This window comes from Lepidochelys kempii, chromosome 10, assembly GCF_965140285.1.
Source record: "Lepidochelys kempii isolate rLepKem1 chromosome 10, rLepKem1.hap1, whole genome shotgun sequence".
Taxonomy (NCBI): domain Eukaryota; kingdom Metazoa; phylum Chordata; order Testudines; family Cheloniidae; genus Lepidochelys; species Lepidochelys kempii.
The window spans coordinates 71,079,345-71,100,545 of record NC_136389.1 but is presented as its reverse complement, the minus strand read 5'-3'; the positions used below and the strand labels follow the sequence as shown (position 1 = coordinate 71,100,545).

Genomic DNA, 21,201 nt, shown 5'->3' with positions numbered 1-21,201 from the left:
TCCTCACTTGTGGCATCCCCAGCTGCTTCCATTGACTTCAGCTTGAACGAATCCAAGCAGCTGGTGGTAGCAGGTGCCCAAAAAGAAGTGGTGGGGTTGGCTGGCAATTAGAAGTTGGAGAGGAAGGAAGGTTAGGGCACCAGCCTAGGACTTTAGAGACCCAGGTTCGATTCCCTGCTCTGCCACAGACTTCCTGGGTCATCTTGGGCAAGTCATTTGACATCTCTATACCTCACTCCCCCATCTGTAAAAAGGGGATACTGATACTTTCCCTACTCACCGGGGTATTGTGAGGATAAACAAATTGAAGACTGAAGTGCTTTGAGATCTATTGATGAAAAGTGCTATATAAGAGATAGGTATTATTATTAGAACACATCCTTCCTACCCCCACCTTGAAAAAGGTATTATGCTCTTGGCCCCTCCCTGTCCTTTGAAAACTCAAGGGGACACTGGTATGAGTGGGTGCCACTCCACCAACTGAATGGAGCTGGGTCCTGTACATCAAGGCTGCCTATGGCCCAATGACAGGAAGAGAGAGGAGAGTCTTAAAGTGAGGGGAGCTTTTAAGTGCTCTACTGAAGAGCACGTGAGGATGCCACTTGTGTCACACACCGGGATGCATCACGAAGGAGGGCACATGAAGAGGTCTTTGGTTAGAAAATGCCCACGAACACCAGGCACTAAAGGACCAGGAGGGGGAAAAAAGAAGAATGATGAGAGAGAGAATCAGTTGGCTCAATATGCTAAGATGGGTAAGAGTCAGAGGGGAAGTTCCCAGAAACCACCTATCGCAATGCAGGAGACTCCATATGGGATCAAATGTGGGAAGACGGATAGACACAGACTAGACGTGTGTGCACATAAAGAGCATCTACTCCCACCTAAGAACAGCAAAATAGGGGAAACTCTATTGTCAGAGGCTTCTAAGGAAGTAAGTGAATACAACTGGACATCAGAATGGGGTCTTGGTCACCCAAAGGCTTTTCTGGCATAATCAATGTCTTGCCAACAGGAGATTCAGGCTAGAAAAGACTCTACTTGCAGCCTCGAGTTTTCCATGTGAGCTGTGGGCTAGCCCTGCCTCACAGAAGGGAGGGGGTTAGCGGTGGCTACTTTTATGCCCAGTTCTTTGCAATCCAAGTTGTCTATGTTTAAAATAATACAAGTTGGAAGGACAGAGTGCGCTCCCCCTCCCAAGCCAGATCCCCATCACCACACACATGGCCTGTGTCATTATTAGCTACTTCATCAACATCCTGAGAGCTAGTAGGAGGGAAAGATACCTCTTGCCAGGCCACGAGCCAGGAGGGCAGAGGAAACAGAGGCGGTCGACATTTACCTTCATGACTAATTAAGGGGATGCAAAGGACAGCATCTGTCATTCCGCACAGGCAAAGCATCAATATGTGTTGAGCCCAGCCCACTTCCTGAGACAGGGCTCTCACATTAGGGGATTTATATTTTTCCCTGGTTGTTTTTGTAGCTCACGATAAGACGAACGACAGCAGCTTTGTGCTGCAAAGTCAGAACCGAACATGTGCGGAGGCCATACGTCTCCTCCATATGCGCCATCTGAGGGAGAAGGCAAGCACAGGAGACTTTTCATCTGCAGCACTGTGAGGGGAAGGAATCTGGAACGCCCCATGCTGGCAGCAAGCAGGCCGAGAGCCGCTAGAGTTTTCTGTGCCTCCCTCATGACACCCACTGACTGCTGCTGCCCAGACCAAGCACACCCAGCAGCAGGCACCAGTCATGCGGATGAACAAACAAGGAGCTCCCAGCACAATACAACTGTGAGGGTGCCGCCAAACCTATCCGCTCACCTGGCGAGAAGCGCCTACAGCACCAAGCTGCTGCACCCCCAGAGTGGGCCCAAGACGGGAGGATTTTCCATGCCTCTGCAAGACCCAGAAATGCCTGAGATGACTGAGGCATGTGTCCGCAGGATGTGTAGGGATGTGGCTGGGATCACTGGAATGTGGCTGTAGGGATCATGTAGATATCACTGGAAACACTGAGGCTGGTGACTGGAGTGGCACAGAACAGCTGTTCCGAAGTGGATACCAAGTCACTGCAGGAGCAGGACGGAAATTGGACCACTTTTCATCCCAGCAATCTCAGCACAAAGGCAGGTGAAACCATCCTCAGTATGGAGCAGACAGTGCTAATGGGTATCCAGAGCCTTTTAACTATGGGTCTTCAGGGCTGAGAGGGTGAATGGATGGGAGCCGGTGTGTACCCACAGGCCAGATGAAGTGTTTGTTTTAGCTGTTGGATGGGGATCAGAAATGAGACTGAGGCCAGGTCTACACTGAAGACCTATATCAGTATAACTACATCGCTCAAGGGTGTGAAAAATCCACACACCCCCCAAGCAACGTAGTTATATCAACCTTACCCCTCATGTAGACAGTGCTATGTCGACAGGAGAGCTTCTCCCATCGACACATCTATCCCCTCTCGGGGAGGGGGATTAACTACAGCCCCGGGAGACGCTCTCCTGTCAGTGTAGGAGTGTCTTCACTAAGTGCTACAGCGGCATTCTCCATCTGGCTGTCTGCACAAGAAGACAAGGAGGATCTGTGGGCGCAGCAGCAGCACCGTTACATCCAATGCAGTGCCCTGTTCGCATCTCCGGGGATGCCTTCTGGCCACTCCCTCAACAGAAGAGCTCAAGCAACCAGGCCAGCTTCCCAGTTTACTCTTCTGGTACCGTCCACTTCAAATAATATTAAACCTAACCCCTCCCCACAGCTATTTCTCCTCTTGCTTTCCATTCTCACCACTGGAGGCAACCTTCATTCAGACAGGGAGGGCTGTGTGATGCTCTTACATCAGCCACGGGGTGGCACAGCAGAGCAACCTAAGCTCATCTCACCTCACCACGAGATGGGGCGGGATAGCACTGCTTTTGCAGGAATCCTAGCTCCTGGCCACCTGAGGAAGGAAGAACAGGAGCATGACTCAAACCTTGGGCTCCTAGACAGCAGTTCAGAGCAGCAACCCAAGAGGTCAGCCAGGATCTGAAGACTGATCCAGGATCTTTCTCATGCAGAAGGACCCAGAGCACTCCCAGCTCCTGCTGGCCTGAAGTGCACACAGTGGGGTATCACAGAGCATCACAGAGCACTCTCTAAGCCTGGCAAAGCCTCCTTTGTCTCTCTCTGTCGCATTCTCCAGCTGTCTGTTTGCTTTTCAATCCCCTGCTCCTCCTGGCTATGCTCAAAGACTCTTACCTGTTCTTCAAAAGCTATGCAGGCGTCTCAGTAAACAATCCACAACCATGGAAGAGAGGAAGGACAGGAGGGGGTGGAATCCAAATTTAATTAAAGACAGTTTTTCTTCAGGGCCTGAGAAAATTACAAACTCATAAATCTCTCACTAAATGCCCAGAGCAGTCACTACACTAGGTCGCCTACTGGTCCCACCAGGGGGCCAATAAACAGCAAGCACATTGCCTCCCTCCCCCGCTTCCACCCTGCAACACCAAGCAACCTGTCAAGCCCATGACAAGTGTCTTCTGGCCACAAAGCCATCAATTTCTGACCCTCTTAGCCAAGGAGCAATCTGCCTGGTGCAGGGAGCTGCTTGTTTCATTTGCAGCTGTGGTGCAAAAATAGATGGGAGGAGGGCAGCAATGGGGATCTATATGGCCAGGTGAAGGCGGTGATGAGCGAGGAAGGGAACAAACACAGGCCTGACCAACGGTCCCGCAGCTCTTTCTTCAGATGTATTGGATTTTAAAAACACGTTTCATAAGGGAAAGGGCCCAGAGGAATAAGAGGGAAAGAGTAACTGGAAATGCTGCATCCATGGGATCTATACCAGTTAGGGGTGTTCTCCGTGCAGAGAGAAGGGCTGGCCACCTCTTCCTGAACCATATTTTCTTCAGCAGCTGATAGGAATCACCAGGGGAGGCCGCACGGTCACTGGACAGCCAAATCCAGCATTACATCTCAAGAAGGTGTTACAGAAAGGCAGTGTCTGTCATCTAAGAGCATTAATACAAACTATTTGATCATCTTCCTGCATTCTGTCACCTGGCAGGGAATGAACTGAACTTCTGGGTCAAGTGGAGGACTCCCACAGCATTGAGCCATTTAAACAAAACCCAAAAGACAACAGTAAATGGCATGGAAAGCGCTGTAAACCAGTTTGTGCTGGGGAGTAAGTTAACACCCATTTTGAAGTTCAGGAGAGAATTATCTTTTCTCCGATTATGTTTTGTGTCCAAGGAGGATATTACTTGGGAAGGACTCTACCTCACAGGGTGGGAGAAGAATTTATTCTCCTTGGCTCATTCAATTCTCAGCCTCTCTCTGCTGTTAGGAGGTCAGTTAGTGACATTTGTAGTGGTGTATTTTTGTTTGCTTTTCTTTAACGTGGACAATAACTCCTTCCACATCACGCAGCCTTCATATGCTGGTGACTGTCAATCAATCACATCCTGGACTGGACTTGAACCAGAAAACTAAAGATTAAAAGGGCTCTATAGCGCAGGAGTAACCCCACGATCCAACCAGTCCACTACAGGCTGGGCTGTCAATCATTGCTCACACAGTAACATCCATTTTCCAACAAACAGAATCTACTAGGGTAGATCAGAAAGATCTGCTGGCTCCCAGGAAGCCAGCCCTGGCATATGCCAGGCCCAGTCAAAGTGAGCAGTAACAGAGGAAATGGGCAAAAGGGTTCTGAAGAAAACAAAAACCCAGGAGCTTTTGCCAATTTCTAGAACAAAAGCTGAACACCATCCTTTCTGAGAGTTCAGAAAGGCACAAGTCAGTTTTTTCCTCTTCCATTTGTGCAGCTATTCAGGTGCCAACTACAATAAGAAGCAGAAGTGCTGAAGACTGTCTCTGGGGTACGTGACACAAAAGCCATGTGAGAAAGCCTGTTGCCAGAAGAGTTCCAGACAAACTCCGCAAGCCTAAAAGGTGTGAAACATTTTGGACAAGGATCCAAATTCTGCAGTGTTTATTCAAAGCCAACATTAAGTCCCAACATCTTGAGCTTCCCTCCTTCATTATTTATTATCTATCTACCACCAAAATTAACCAGAAGCTTGAGGCTTCATTCTATGCCTCTGCTCCACAATGGACCAACCACCAAAGCACTTTTCACTACTAGGCGGGGAGGGACAGCTAAGCAAACACCAGCAGTTTCACTAGGTTCAGTGGATATGCGAGCACCATAGGAGCATGTGCAGCCACCAAAACTGGTTTCCCTTTGGCACCACTGGACTGGCAGTGCACAAAGGCCGAAGGACATTCAGCTCTTGGGCAGGATGTTGTCAAGAGATGGAGCTACAATTCCTAACTACATTATCATCACTCACTTCCATGATCACTCATGCAGGCTGCTCTCGGAAATGGAGGTGTGAAGCCACACAAGGAGTTCAGACTATGGAAACCAACCTTTCTTGAGAAAAACGCCCGCTGCCCACTTTGAGCTCCCCACAAAGGAAACTTCCGTTCCAGTGACAATGGCATTGAGGAGGGTTAGCTTAGGCCTATATCGGTATAACGATGTCACTCGGGGGTGTGAAAAATCCACACCGCTGGGAGATGTAGTTATACCAACCTATCCCACCACCCCACCATGTAGACAGCACTATGTTGACAGGAGATCTTCTCCCGTCGATATAGCTTCCACCACTGGAGGAGGTGGATTAACGTCCCTGATGGGAGAAGCTCTCTCGTTGGTGTAGCAGCGTCTTCACTAAAGCACTACGGCCTCACTGATGCAGCTGTGCGGCTCCTGCACTGTACGTGAAGACAAGCCCTTAGTCAGGGAACAGGAACTGAGCTACAGACTAACATGTCTCTCTCTTTAGACTACAGCAGCGCACTATTATCCATGTCCACGCACTAGTCTGGGTAGCTATCCATCTACATAATTACCTCCTGTATCTGTCGATGTATTTATCTACAGCACCTATTTATCTGAGCAGAGTGTCTCCTTGACTATTTATCTTTCTCTCTGCACAGCTCTAACATTTGTCTCTACTTTACAATGGTGGCTCCTGTAATTCTCAAACTAGGGTAGTTTCCCTAGGGACACGGGTCCCTTCTCAATATCTTACTTGCCATTCAGGGGGTGAATGATGGTGAGGTGGGCACGGATGGCAGAGACGCGTTCCCACACGCTTGCAGGGAGCGGAGGCACAAACACGTCTGTGGGTGCACATGAGCGTGAGGGAGCATCAGCTGGGATGTATCTAGCAGACACATGGACTATGCTGCCATGGGGTATTTCTTTTTCTGAATAAACCAGGATGGCAGCTGACCAGCCTTTATCTTTTTACTTGCCTCATCTAATCTCTTTCCCTGCATCATTCTCTGCACACAGAAAGCAGAGCACGTCCTGCTCTCAGTCAGCCCAACATAACTCTGTTGACTTCAGTGCAAAGTGAGGGTGCTCAGCACCTCACAGGATTGGGTCCCTGACACGGATACATTCGGACACACTCTTTGGCAGGCTCATCCCCCTCTTTTGCTGCCTAGCTAGCAACAGCAGCCACATTGCTTCAGGAGAAGCTGATGAGTCAACAGCTGCAACAAAGAAACCTTACCCCCACAGAGCATCCTAAAGGAGACAGCAGCCCTCCCCCACTTTTCACCCTTGCACCCACCCCAGGGCTGGGGGAAGCACAGGGACACGGAGATGCAAACGCCTCAACTCCTTTATTCTGGCGTTTGCTTCTCTGAATTCTGCTTCCCTGCCGCCCCCCCCCCCGAACAGTGAAAAAGGCAAACAAAAGCTTATAAATTATCAATTCCTCTTGATTGATTTTGCTGAGAAAAGCACATAAAAAAATATCACACCGAGGAGGAGAATAATTTACCATTTCAAGCAGGGAATGCTGATGTTGCTGAGACAGCTCTGTGCAGGCAGGCCACCGCTGTGCTGCCCAGCAGATTCTCCTTTCCAGCCTCCTCTCCAGCCTCTTCCCTTTGCCCTCTGGGGTCACACATACAAAACCAAACCCTTTCCTCTCACAGCTGCTTTCCAACAGGACGCCTTGCATTTCCACCAGTGAGCGTCACCTCCCACGCCTGGCACCGTTGTCTGGGCATAGTGCACCCAGCTCAGGTGCCTCGTGTCCCAGACATGCAAGCGAAGGGGGTGCCATTCATGACGGAATTTGTAGAACGATCATCCCAAGGTTCAAAGGTATGAGCTAGCATTTGTGAGCCCATCTGACTGGGCAATTACAGCTCTGCCCCACGTTTATTTCAGCACCTCTTTCTTTCTCAGCAGCTCAAGCTGGTGAAAGATGCTAGTCTGACAGCCCTGGAGATCAAGGCCTCTATTTATCCCCAGGACAGGTAAAGCACAGACAGCAGCATGGCAAGTTTCCCCCACTTACCACCCCAGCAATGTGCATCAACTCTAACCGGGAGGAACTACCTCCAGTCCATGCTCAAGTTTACATGCTGCTACCTCACCACTACTGCAACGCACAAAGGCTGCAATAGTGGTGTGGATGCCTCCTACCGCCTCCACCTGCCCAGGAGACTCCACTCTTTCCTCTTCCAAAACAGACCTTGCCACACATATCCATGCTCGCTGTCTCCAAGATAGATGGCAGCAATTCCCTCTACCCAATGATTAACGGGGATGCCACTGAAGCTACAACTCAGGCACCAGGCAGTTGTCTGAGTCTTAAGCAACAAAGGTTCAAAGTGAAAATATTACTGTAGTGTTCCACACACGCCAGCGGTTCCCCAGTCACTTCCAAACCAAATTCAAAGTCTTGGTCCTAATCAGTAATGCCCAAAATAGCTGAGAACCCGACTATATCAGAGATGACGTAATCGCCCACAGTCCAAAGATACTAGTACAGTATAAAGGACATATGAGCAGGCAATTCAGTTCTTGGCCTTCTACCAGTAAGGGGAACAATTAGTGCCAATTGCAGTGATGGTATTCTTGTTGCATGGGCACCTGTCCACTGGAAGCGATGGAAATCACCAGGCTCATGTCACAGAACCCAAACAGCTAGCAAGTCTGTGGTCACGACTGACCTGGACTGGATTCAAATAGGCCACTTCGCTATATCCCGATGTCAAACCCCTGACTATTCAGCCTTTCCCCTTATTTCCAGTTGTGAAGCGGGCACCTCTCTGCTATATTGTGACCTCCGGCTCATTTCAGAGGGAGGAGCACCAAATAGTCATAAGCTAGTAACAGCTTTCAGCTACCACCAACATAAGATGCAACCAGATGTCTAGGCCAGAAGTGAAATGCACTGTATTAGTGGTGCCATCAAACAGCCAGTTTCCCCATGGCTTGTTTTTATTATTTTTTTTTTTTCAAAAAGTATCACCCTCATTTTCCTCCTTTTTTCTAGTCTTTGGTCTCAAGAGCCAACAGCTCTAAACAGGCAGAGAAGTTTGACAGCTGGAATTTTAGTTTAGAGAGAATAAATTATTTGGATTGCTGCAAAACTCTGCACTGTGTACATGCACACAGCTGTATTTTTTGTGTTTGTTTTTAATTCAGAGCGAGGGAGCATCTATTCTCCCTAAGTCACTGTGGCTCATCCTCTCCCCTGTCTTTAGGGAGAATTTTTGGACCACGCAGCAGGAAAAATAAATAAATAAAAGCTATTATGAAATAAGTAAAATGACGGCAGCTTTGGATTGGAAGTTATTTCCCCTCCTTGCTGCAGTAATGATCTGATTAGGGTTCAATCCTACCGCATCCTTCATGCTCTAAGTCATCTTTACAGAGTTAAGCTGCCTGAGGGAGATGGATGGAGGGAGTGTGTGTGTGAGATTCTGATATAATACAGTATTGAAGGGATATTGTGCTCACCCTCTGGCCACCTCATAAAAATGAGAAATTTCTTTGGGCTCTGAGGGGTTTTTTCCAGGGCATTTGCAGAGATGTGTTTTTGCAAAACTATCATTTCAGCCACATATAATTTATGTGCATTTTTGGATCTGCTACATCAGCTGGAAATCTACCCACCCCTGTGAATCCATTGCTTTCCCAGACATTACCATCATTCCCCCCATGCTAATCTGTCTTGCATCCCTCACTTTGACTTGCCAGCTTCCAAACTGTGCAGGAAGCCAGAAGGGTGTTCTGGTTCCACACCACCTAACCATGAGGTGGCTGGTTGTAGCCCAGCTCCTTAGGGCCAAGAATCAGACCACTGGCTTTCTCCATGCTTCCTTTTCACATGCTGGTTGCACGTTTGTGGAGGACATAGCAGAGCACAGACACAGCCCAAAAGGTTCAGTCGGAGTCCTGGGATATGCTGTCTGGCTTTATATGGCAAGGACAGTCAGAGACTGGAGCAGGGCATTCAGAGAGGGGTGAAGGGGAAAGTGACAGATTGTTTCTTTTATTAAACTACATTATATGCTGGTGAAAGATGCCAGAATGACAGTCTTGGACAGGGATATCCTCTGATCCACAGACCAGACATAGCCCAGGTAACTGCAGGGCAGCTTTCCCGTTCTGCGCCTCTGCCATGCCTTGCAGAGACCCTGAGGAGCTAGAGAGGAATGCAGGCCCCATGGCCCATTCAGTTCTTGGCTCCTCTCCGGAGATGACTCTTACCAAGCATGACCATCAGCATGTGATTTACGCCCGGGATGTGGGAACCTGTCCACTAGAAATCGGATTGAGACCCAACAAATCCTCTCACTGAACCACTGTCAGATGGATCTTAGCAAGCTATCGCCCTGCAGCAGCGAGCTCTATAGGTTAATTATATGTTATTTTTAAAAGGTGTTTTGTGGATTTGTTTGAAATGCCAGGTGCCCTCTACTTCCTGCATGATGAGATGGGCTAAATAAGAGTCGTTGACTGGCCATCTCTGGCTTTGCCATTATTTTATGACTGCTGTTATTTTTGCTCTTTCTCTTCTTCTTTACAAATTGAACAGACCCATGGCAACAAAAGTAAATGTGAAAGTGATACAAACCACAGGAACCTGTGTGCAAGCAGTTGGCATATGAGCAACAGTTACTGTATTACTCCTAGGGTTACTGAGCATGCTGAAGCAAAGGGAAATATGCTTCTTACGTAGCAAAAAGAGGGGACATGGGGTCACTCTGATTGCATAACAGGACATACAGGAGACTATAGTCTTCCCTCCCCACCCCAACCTAAGCTGGGTGCAGGAATGAAAGCATATGTGTGGTGGAGAGGGGGAGCCACCAGATACTACAGTCAGCAGGCCATGTAAGCACCCAGAGAGAAACAAAGACAGAGTATACTCTCAGGGTGCAATTACCATCCAAGTATGGGACTGCTCCACGGCTAGTGCACTGCCATTCTGACTGCATCAGTGATGGGGCCAAATCCAGAGCAGCTACACAATGCATCTGCACCTGCATCAGTGCCACCAGGCATGCAACGCCATCTATAGCAGAGTGACATTGTTTTCTGTGCACAGAACTGGAGCCACCTTAAACACCCGCTGTTGATTCCAAGAGGGTATGTGGAGAGCTCTGGAGACCAGGAATGAAATCCATGCTTTTAGACACTGGGTCGTGGGGTAGCCCAGCAAGTCTGAGAAATAACAATTTGTGCTTTTCCAGCACCTCCTGTTCAAGGAGATCGAAGTGCTTTGCAAGGTGGGTAGACAGAGTTCTGCAGATGTGGAACGTGAGGCACAGAGGGATTAAGTGACTTGTCCAAGGTCAGTTGCTGAGCTGTGAAGAGAACCCTGGACTCCCAACTCCCAAGCACCTGCTCTAATAACTACAGACTACTACGTCTCTGGCTAGCAACTGCATTTACACTTGCCAGGATAAAATTATGCAGTCTACCAGTCCTCACACTTGATGACTTAAACTGATGGAAGAACCCTGCCCCACCCACTACAAGGAACATCATTGCTCAATTAGGTGCATAGACTAAATGGACTATTAATGTGATCCAGTGAGGCAGGAGCCAGGATACGGAACTAAAGAGAACATTGGTCTGTTCTGGTAAACCAATTCCTAGCTGCCTGAAATTAGGTAGGCCTCTTTAAGCTGGCAGAGTGCAGTTACAATTTGTCATACACCAGCTAGAATAAAGTTGGCACAAACAAAAATTATTTGTCAAGGGTGGTGGCGCCAGTGAAAAACAGAAGCTTCTGCCTGTGTGCTTTGCAGCCAGAGCTCCCTGGCTGCAGTATCTGCACTGTACCTTCGGTAATCTTTCAGTGTTGTGTCTAATACCATGTATATGAGCACGGCATATTCTCTGCATATGGTTCAATCTCCTTTATCAGCCAGAGTAATTTGGCTCCAGCAGGGACAAAGCAAAGCAGCAGATCTAAAGACCGATTTAAATATCATAATCAGAGCAGCTAGACAAGGAGAGTGCAGTGGTACTCAGGGCCGGGCTGCACAAGGCTACCACAGCAAAGCCTGGAATCCAAAAACAGCGTCTGCTCCAAAAGCCTCCAATAGCGGTTTTCGCCGTCAGAGAGCAATCACTTTTTTTACTTTTTTCTCGATCCACAAACCCTCTTTCTTATTTTTTTCCACTTGGCAGCTCAAACTCAGCCGAGATTAATTAGTCTAGGCGACATTTAAGTACTGCACACAGAACACAAATGAAGAAAAAGGAATGGCTCACTCCAAGTGCCGCTGTACTAGCCTTTCACGAGCTGAGGTCACAAGTGAAAGGAGTTGGCTAGGTCTAGCCGGATTCCTAGTAGAACCTTGTTGCTATCCACAAAGCATTGGTCAAAGCACTGCACCAGAATTTGTTGTTTCTCTTTGAATGTTATGTTTCCAGTGGGTGTCGTGTCCATTTATTGCATGTTAGGAGGGTGGGATGCTGGAGGAAGATGGGGAAAGTTTTGTTCCCGCTCTGGGATTGATTTGGGCAGGTTTCCTTTTTCAGTGTAAGTTATGTTTTTACTAATATTTCATTAAAGCATCCAGAGACTCTGGGAATGTATGCCCAGGAATAAAAACATAGTGCTCTTAGTGGAACAAGCAGTCATCTGTTCTGCAGAGACTATCTCCCGGAATAGCAGGAGGTGCCGAAGGTCAGGATGGCGGTGCATTGACAGAACTGTTTGGGAGAGCCCAGGGTTGGAATAGCAGAGGGTGCTCTACAAAAAAGGAGGAGGGTGCATTAGTAGGGCTGTTGAGTGGTCAGAACTGGGACAGGGCGAGGGCTTCCAGGGCAGATTACAAGTGTCACGGCACCTTCCTCTGGAGAGTACTAGACTTGTGTAATTGGGGATGCTGTAGATCAGGTCCATAGCATATGCGAGTCCTCAGATTTTCATAGCATATCCATTTTACTTGGACCTGCTCTGTAGCAGGCCCCATTATTGCCCATCACTTTGGCCATGTCACCTTTATCCTGGATCTCATCTCACTATATCAAATTCAAACTTCTTGCCCTCACCTTATTGGCGCTTCACAATTCTACCCACCCCTATTTGTCCACTCTGTTCTCTCACTGTACCACCCCTACCACCATGATCGCCACCTTCTCCTATCTACCAACAACCATTACCCAACCTCGTTACCCTGTTTGTGAGCTTCTCAAATACATATCTCCAGGCTTTCTTCCCTCCTGCCCCTTACATATGGAACATCTTCCCTGAACTGATCAGCAGGGCCACTACGCTCTGCTCCTTCAAAACTCTTCTCTGGCTGATTTCTTATGACATCCCAGCAATCAGTGATGGACACATGGGGTGTTTTAGGCATTTGCATCTACCCGGATGCAACATAGACTAATCCCATTTGACCATCAATTATATATTTGATTATATACCTCTCCCTCAAATTTCATGGGTCACATTGTAAATTGTAAACTCTTCCAGGGATCATCCAGGTCTTCATATGTGTTTGTACAAAGCCTAATACGAGAGCGCCCCAAATCTGGCTGGAACAGTAATAAACAAATTAATTAATTAATTATAATCAGGAGTATGGTGACCAGTGTGAAAAACTGGGACACTTTTTGGGGGGGGGAGGAAAAAGAGGGGGTATACTTGCGTTTATAAGACAAAACGGTCCCAATAATATTGTCTCACCCGAATCAGGACTGAGATACAGTGACATGGCTGTGAAGGAGAGTCCCAGGAGTGGAATAACCGTGTGGATGCAGATGAGGATTGAAGTGTATTTAAAAGCTGTGGGAGGCGGGCAGGACTAGAATAATGGGGCAGAGGGGTGAAGGAGGACTGCAGATCGGGACTGAGATGCATTCAAAAGCTGGAGGAGGCAGGGCTGGAATAACTGGAGGGACTGCAGATTACGACTGGGGTGCCTTTGCAGAGGTGTGTGGAGATGTTTGTGTGATACCTATGCCTGGCAAAGCCCAGGAGCACTGTCAGTCTCTTGCACTCAAAAGCTATTTGATAGGTATGGACATTCTCTTTAATGAAGCTGTGAGAAAAGATTCCTCTAATGTTTTTGAGCAGAGCTTCCACGAGTCTCCCTCCTCCTGCCCCTTTGCAAATTACTGGGATATTGTCACTAATTATCAGGCTGAACAAGTGAAATTATGCAATTTGTTACAGACACACTAGAGAAACAACACACAAAGCAGGTTTAGACATGAGGAAAAGAGGCGAGTTCTGAAGAACCCTTGAGAGAGTCTGCCTCACACAGCCCCCATGGTGAAGCAAAGGGAAAGTGCTGCTGTGGGGGTGGGACGGGAGGGGGTGTCCCAACGGGAGAGCGGGAGCATTGTTGTGTTTCATAATGTCTTCCTTTTTTGCTAATGTTTACTTCAAGCGTTTCACTCTGAAGTCTTACAAAGAGGATTAAGTAGTGAGGAGGTCTCACGAATTTAGGAGGAATTAGTCAAGCGGTAATCAGAAAGGAAATTAATCTGAAGAGTTAATTAATCAGCCAAGGCTGAGAGACTTCAGCCAGTCCTCCCTCACACACCTTCCACTTAGCAATTTCACCCATGAGTACAAAATATGGCAGTCACAGGGATAGAAGGAGACATTTGAGTGGGGGAAACAGTCAGTATCTTGTTCTTCCTCCCACTGCTTTCCAGTGGTAAAGCACAGTGACTACACAGCATGGGGTTACAGTTCCACCTTTCCCACTATGATTTGGGGGTGAATTTGGTGCTTCTGCATGTGAGCATCTTATAGCTCTGGTTAGAGCTAGGCACAGGTCAGGAAGGGGCTGCACAAACTTCCCAAGCACAACCCTACAGTGCTAATACACCACAATCTAGTCCTGCAATCCACTGATTACTAATCTCTGCTCATGCAGCTCATCCCTGATTTCTACCCCTCCTGCTGCCCCACTCTGCCACCTTCATACAGTGTTGCCAGTGCTCCTCAGCCATGACCTTCCAGCTAACGAGCATAATTAGCTCAGACGAGCTTTAAATTACTCAAGTAATAAGGCATTCACCTTGGAAACTATACCACTCTCTCATACAGCTCACCTGCAGCAAGGGAAATTGGGGTTAGATATTAGGGCAAGCTTTGTAAATATAAGGATAGTTAAACATGGGATAGGTTGCGGAGTCCCCATCACTGGGGGTATTTAAGAACAGGTCGGACAAATGCCTGTCAGGGATGATCTAGGTATACTCGGTCCTGCCTCGGTGCAGCGGGCTGGGCGAGATGACCTCTCAAGGTCCCTTCCAGCCCTACATTTCTATGATTAGGAAAAGTTTCGGGATAGTGAAGCTACATATTCTTGCGCTTAATTTTATCTTGCAATTTCCAGTTCTAGCCCCTTACCCTAAGAAATCCCTCTCCTTCCTCACTGTTTACATCTTTTAAATATGCACTGCTGGTTATCACATCCGCTTAGCCGTTGTCTAGCCAAGGTATACATACTTAGCTTTTTTGTACAATTTAATCCCTGCAGAACCTTAATTATTTTTGTTGATCTTCTCTGAATTCCTTCCAAGAGGGAATCAAGTGAACTGTTTTGCAAAATTGCTCTCGTTCCTTCCATGCTATGTTTTGCCTAAAGTATATTTCCCTTGGGATGGGATACACACCACCCACAGTGGTGGTAGTGGGATAGTGAAGCTTCAGTTAAAGCCCACGGCATTTAGGAAACATCTCTGCAATTCACAGCAGCAGCAACTTTATTCAGATAATGCATCTCCAAACTTGCTAGACCTAGGCCAGTTTGCTAAAACATCTGAAGTCTCATTAACGGTACCGTTATTATTAGACTGTGTTTATTCACTCAGTGGACATTTTAATTGCTCTCATGTCTAGGAGAGGCTTCTATTGTGTTTTATAGACCAAAATTAAAGATTCATTCCCAAAAGCTGCCTACAAGCCTCTCTGAGGAGATGCTGCGAATTCAATGTCTAGTTAAAACCGTGAGGGGTTATTCAACTATGTGAAAGAAATTCATGCATGAAAGCTCCTTCTGCATAGGACACCAGAAACCCTCTCCCCAAATAACCTCCCCTAGACTAATTTCTAAAGATGTTCATTGGCTCTTATGTCTTTTATCAGATGACAGCCCAAAATGGAGTTGACCTGATTCACAGAATGGTAGCTGCAGTAATCAAAGTATCCTACCCTGGTATCAGAAAGTGCAAACAGCCACCATGGTTGATTGTTGAAAAAAACCCAAACCAACAGAAGACATACTAAGCCCTGGTCTATACTACAAACTAATGGTGATGCAGCTATACCAACCAAACTCCCAGTGTAGACAGTGCTACGTTGACAGGAGGGCTTCTCCTGACAACATCGCTGCCACTTCTAGGGAAGGTGGAATAACTATGCCAGTGGGCGAAGCTCTCCCGTTGGCATAGGCAGCATCTTCACTAAGCACTAGAGCGGTGCTGCTGCAAGCCCTCGGCCTCCTCACAGACATCAAAGGGGACATTTTTGTAGAGGTTTTAGCTGTGTAAGTACCACCCAGTGCTCAGGAGAGCCCCCAAAAGCTTGAGCCTACATTAGGGTGACCATATGTCCCATTTTGGCTGGGACAGTCCCTTTTTTGAGCCATGTCCTGGCCATCCCGACTTTTTTGGTAAATCTGGCCCTTCGTCCCGTTTGCTCTTGCCATCCTGATCATCAGTTGGCAAGATTAAACTGGACAAATGCCCAGTATTGCCAAAAAGTGGGGTGTGAACTCTTGCAGGGAACAGAGGAACATGTGGGGAGGAGGTGAGCAGCAATGCCAGCCCTGCGCAGGAGGGAGGGTTGGGGAGAGCAGCTCGGGCCAGCAGGGGGGCTCAGGTCAGTTCTGCACACAGGAGGGAGAGAGGGACTTTGGACTGGCCCCGCCTGGGTGGGAGGCAAGAAGCGCTCGGCCCCGCCCCATGAACGAAGCAGAGGGTGCGGGACCTCCTTGGGCCAGCCCTGCACGCAATGGGTGGCCGGGGGGCCTTGAGCCAGCCCCGTTCACGGGGAGGGGAGGAGAAGGAGGGGGAGGCCTCAGGCAAGTGACCGGAGGGAGGGCCAGCCCTGCATGCAGGGGTAGGGAGGGGGACCTGGGGCCGGCCCTGTGCACTGTCCCATTCTCCCTTTAAGAAAATATGGGCCCCCTTGCCTATATAGAGACTGAGCTACCTTTGACACCGTGCCCCCCGCCCCCCGCCCCCCCCCAAAGTGGGTGGTGCCACCAGTTCAGGAGTAAAGTCATTGGCAGGTGATAGTGTATGAGAGAAGCTTGTACTGCAATGATTTGTTGGCATGGAAATGTGGAGGAAGCACGGCCAGAATGCTCCTTCATTAACCACCACGGATGGACACATTCCCTCAACCCCTTTACAAAAATCAAGAGGAAAAGACCCATGTTTCAGGAGAAAGACAGAACATTGGATGCTCTGGCAGAGGCTGAGAGCACACAGGCTGTTGTGAAGGTCAAAGGGGAGCGTTGAGGGAGTCAAAAGGGAGAGTATGTTCAAGTCTGGCCGGAGTTCATTATCAAAGGAAGGATGTTATAGAAAGAAATAGCTGGACACGCGCAGGCCAAAACATAACAAGGTTGAACTCCGAGGAGACAGAGCAGCCTCAAGGGAAACAGATTCACTTCACAACAACCCACTCTGCTTCCCGACGGTCTGCTCAGTCATGGAATGAATGGGCTTACTCTGAAATCATCTTCCCTGGTTTGTCTTCTCGCATTATTTCAAAGTGAGGCTGGGATGAATTAACAAGGGAAAGGATACAAGAGCAGAACGTGCACCGCTCCCTTGTATCACATGCTGGCAAAGGCAGACTGCTTTGGTTGGAAGAAAAAACTACTTTTGAAAGCGAGTGAGTTCTATCTCCTGCAGGACTTTGGCTGACTATGCTGCTAATCAGCTCCCCTCAGACCAACACTGCAGATGGTGCAGGAGGCCCTGAGAGCCAGATGCCATGGTCAGCGGGAAAGAGAGATTCCTGAGCAAGATAAGCGGGAAAGGCCCCCACAGCCCTGTTTCCTCCATGCTGATACCTGCACATGAGAAAGCATTAGATCAGTGGACTCAGCGGAGTGGTCCAACCAGGTGTTAGCACAGGGGTGGGCAAACTTTTTGGCCCGAGGGCCACATCTGGGTGGGGAAATTGCTTGCAGGGCCAGGGCAGGGGGTTGGGGTACGGGAGGTGGTGCAGTGTGCAGGAAAGGGCTCAGGCCAAGGGGTTGGAGCAAAGTGGTATATGAGGGGCTCATGGAAGGGGGTTAGGGTGCAGGAGGGGTGTGGAGTGCAGGAGGGGGCTCAGGTCAGGGGATTGAGGTGCAAGAGGGATGCGGGGTGTATGAGGGGGTTCGGGCAGTGAGTTGGGGTGCAGGAGGGGTGCAGGGTGTGGCAGGGGGCTCAGATCAGGGGGTTGGGGTGCAGGAGGGGTACAGGATGCAGCAGGGCAGGGAGCTGGAGTGCAGGAGGGGTGCGGGGTGCAGGAGGGGGCTCAGGGCAGGGGGTTGGGGTGCAGGAAGGGTGCGGGATGCGGCAGGGGGCTCAGGGCAGGGAGTTGGGGTGCGGGGTGCAGGAGGGGTTCAGGCTCCGGCCCAGCACCGCTTACCCAGAGCGGCTCCGGGGTGGCAGTGGCGCGCACCGGGGCCAGGGCAGCCTCCCTGCCTGCCTGCCCTGGCCCCACGCCGCGCCGCTCCGGGAAGCGGCCAGCACCACGTCCCTGCGCGGCCCCTGGGGGTGGGGATAGGGGTGAAGAGGGCTCCGTGTGTTTCCCTCGCCTGTGGGTACCTCCCCCAAAGCTCTCATTGGTCACGGTAACCCGTTCCTGGCCAATGGGAGCTTTGGGGGAGGTACCCACAGGCAAGAGCAGCGTGCGGAGCTCTCTGCCGCCCCGCCCCCACCCCCACCTCCAGGGGCTGCAGGGATATGTACACATTCCCATCTGTTTTGATATGTACACATTCCCATCCTGATATAGGGTACTGGAAGGTGGCCCTTTAAGAAAAACTAATGCCGCGGCACAGGGCCCTGAGGGAGCTACCAACTCCCATCTGGCTTTCTGGGTTCCCTACCTCGGAGGAGGAGCGCCACGTGGTTGCTTTTGTATTGGACACACTATTTGCCCCATAGAACGTCCTCTGAGTGCCCTGTAAACAGACTTCTGCTAGGCCCACGCTCTTTCTAAGTGGGTTCCATGGTATATATGTGCTTATTATATAAAATTCAATAATTTATAGTCCGCCCCTCACCACAGCATCTTCAGTACAGCTAAATATTCAGAATGCTAGTTCTCATCTATGAAGCTCTCTCTTCATAGTCAGAGGCCTGGGTAGCGCAGTGATAGATGTTCTCTCTATGTGGTACCCTGACAGCTGAGATCAAAACAGGCACTGCTGCTTATACCCTCTTGATTAATGCCTCAGAGAGCAGGGCGCTGTCAGTGCGGGGTCTCCAGTCTGGAGTTTGATTCTCTCCTTGCTCCAGGAGAGCGTGAGAACGAAATCCTAGTTCCACTGAGATCAACAGCAAAACTTCCATTGACTTCACGGGGGCCAGGATTTCACTCTGAGTGTGTTGACGTTTTGGGCACGTTTGTTTTCTCAGCAGTTTTCAAAGCGGAGGTTGAACAGAGTTAGTATGTTATGCTGGCAGAGGGTGTGAGCTGGGGCAGGAAGACCTTTCAGTGCCATTTGACAGGCTATACCTGATTATTGGGTTCAACGTGATTATAAACATATTGACATGCACGCCAGATAACTTGCAAGAAGGAACGCATGTACGCACACATGGGTATACATATGTACAGAGGAACTCACACCCTCTCATGTACTGCTATCACTGGGGTGGGCAAACTTTTTGGCCCGAGCGCCACATCTGGGTGAGGAAATTGCTTGCAGGGCCAGGGCAGGGGGTTGGGATGGGGGGGCAGGATGCGGGGTGTGGGAGGGGGTGCGGTGTGCAGGAAGGGGCTCAGGGCAAGGGGTTGGGGCAGAGGAGGGGTGCGGGGTGTATGGGGGGGTCAAGGGAGGGGGTGAGGGTGCAGGAGGGGTGTGAGATGTGGCAGGGGGCTCAGGGCAGGAGGTTGGGGTGCAGGAGGGGTGCGGGGTGCAGGAGGTGGCTAAGGGCAAGGAGTTGGGGTGCAGGAGGGGTGCAGGATGCGGCAGGGGGTTCAGGGCAGGGAGTTGGAGTGTGGGGTGCAGGAGGGGCTCAGGCTCTGGCCCGGCACCGCTTACCTAGAGCGGCTCCGGGGCCAGGACAGCGTGTTTCCCTTGCCTGTGGGTACCTCCCACGAAGCTCCCACTGGACGCAGTAACCCATTCCTCGCCAATGGGAGCTTTGGGGGAGGTACCCACAGGCAAGAGCAGCGTGCAGAGCTCTCTGCCACCCCACCCCTGGGGGCTGCAGAGATGTGGTGTGGCCGCTTCCCGGAGCGGTGCGGTGCCACAGGGATGACAATCCCGCAGGCCGGATCCAAAGCCCTGAGGGGCCGGATCCGGCCTGCAGGCCGTCGTTTGCCCACCCCTGTGCTATCAGATGTATTTGTTCCAAAATCGCCACAGAGCAACAGACAGCTTCAAAGGTTGTCCTGGCTCAGAAGTAACAGAATTCAGTTCCCTGGTCTCCATTCCCCTTCCATTTCCGTATTGATGTTTGTTCTCTTAATTTGAACGCAACCCATGCATCTTGTTGCCCGGCCTGGGACTGCTTTTCTCAAGTGGCAATAACCGTTCTTCTTAATTCATTCCTTCTCCAGGAAAAGAGCTTTTCCTGCATGAAATACTCACATCCGCCAACATGATGATCGACGCAGGGTGCAGCGAAAGCTGCCAGAACTAACACACGCTCTGGAACCAACCAGACCACGCAGAGAGGTAAGTGGAAAATCTTTACATACTCCACTTGTCAAGGCTAAAATATATACATACCCGCAGCTCCAACAGCCGACATGCTGGGAACAATATATCCAGGCAGGCTTCCCAGGCATTGGGCATGCAGTTCAATGTTTATGCTAAAGAGTATTAACTAATTCTCAAGGCAAGCAACAAGGTTATTAAAGGGAAAGCCTGGCTGACTGCATAATGCAAATGGGAGGTGAAGCAGGGGACATCAGCAGAGTGGCTGGACACTGCTAGAGCAGAAGTAAAAGGGGCTGTAAGTACTGCACACTTTACAAAGGTCTGGGTAGTGCCATGATCAAGTTGAGAGTGATGGAATGAATCTAGTGTCATCCATTCAAGAGGACAATGCCCCTCGGAATACAAGAGCTGTAACACGAAGAATTTCACTAAAATGTTCATTCTGCCCAAATAGTTTTCATAAAGCCAGACAAACAAGCTGGAAAATATCCGCTGAGTCACCCTGACAAGTTTCCATTACATCCTACAGGGCTTCTCTTCACAAAGGGCCCATTATCAGCCAGATTTTCAAAAAGCATGTTGGAGGTACCTCGGGTGCTGTGCTCTTGTGAAAATCTGGCCACCAGTGTCACAGTGTGAGAGGCTGGGTGCTGAGCACTGGTCTTCTCGAAACAGTGCCTCCATCACCATAGGGATGGTGTCTCCATCAACCACTTGGGAAGCCTACTCCACTGCCCAACTGCACCTAGCCTTCAGAACTTTCTCTTCATGACCTTCAGAATCCTTCCTTCACTGGACGGCACGCCACCGCATGGTCCAACTGCCTTCTGAAACTTTGCCAACTACCAACCTTCCATCCTTCCTTCCTATTGTTGCCTGGAAGGTAGTTATAGGCTGTGATCCCATATCCTGCTTGGTGACTCCCATCTGTAGGTGTCTTGATAATAATAATACCTCTCAGATTCTGTTTTTCATCCACAGATCTCTACGCACTTCATAATGGTCAGTATCA

At 49.4% G+C, this 21,201-nt stretch overlaps 1 protein-coding gene and 1 long non-coding RNA gene across 7 annotated transcripts in view; one reads left to right on the top strand and one right to left on the bottom strand.

Moving 5' to 3' along the window:
- Positions 1 to 21,201, bottom strand: part of NTRK3 (neurotrophic receptor tyrosine kinase 3) — a 455,727-nt gene that overhangs the window by 141,417 nt on the left and 293,109 nt on the right. The gene's annotated exons all lie outside the window — the stretch shown is intronic.
- LOC140895048 (uncharacterized) overlaps positions 1 to 21,201 on the top strand; it is a 58,106-nt gene that overhangs the window by 29,831 nt on the left and 7,074 nt on the right. Inside the window, exon 3 of the long non-coding RNA XR_012154052.1 lies at positions 20,087 to 20,204. This is a non-coding gene — a long non-coding RNA (uncharacterized LOC140895048). The remainder of the gene's footprint in view (positions 1 to 20,086; positions 20,205 to 21,201) is intronic.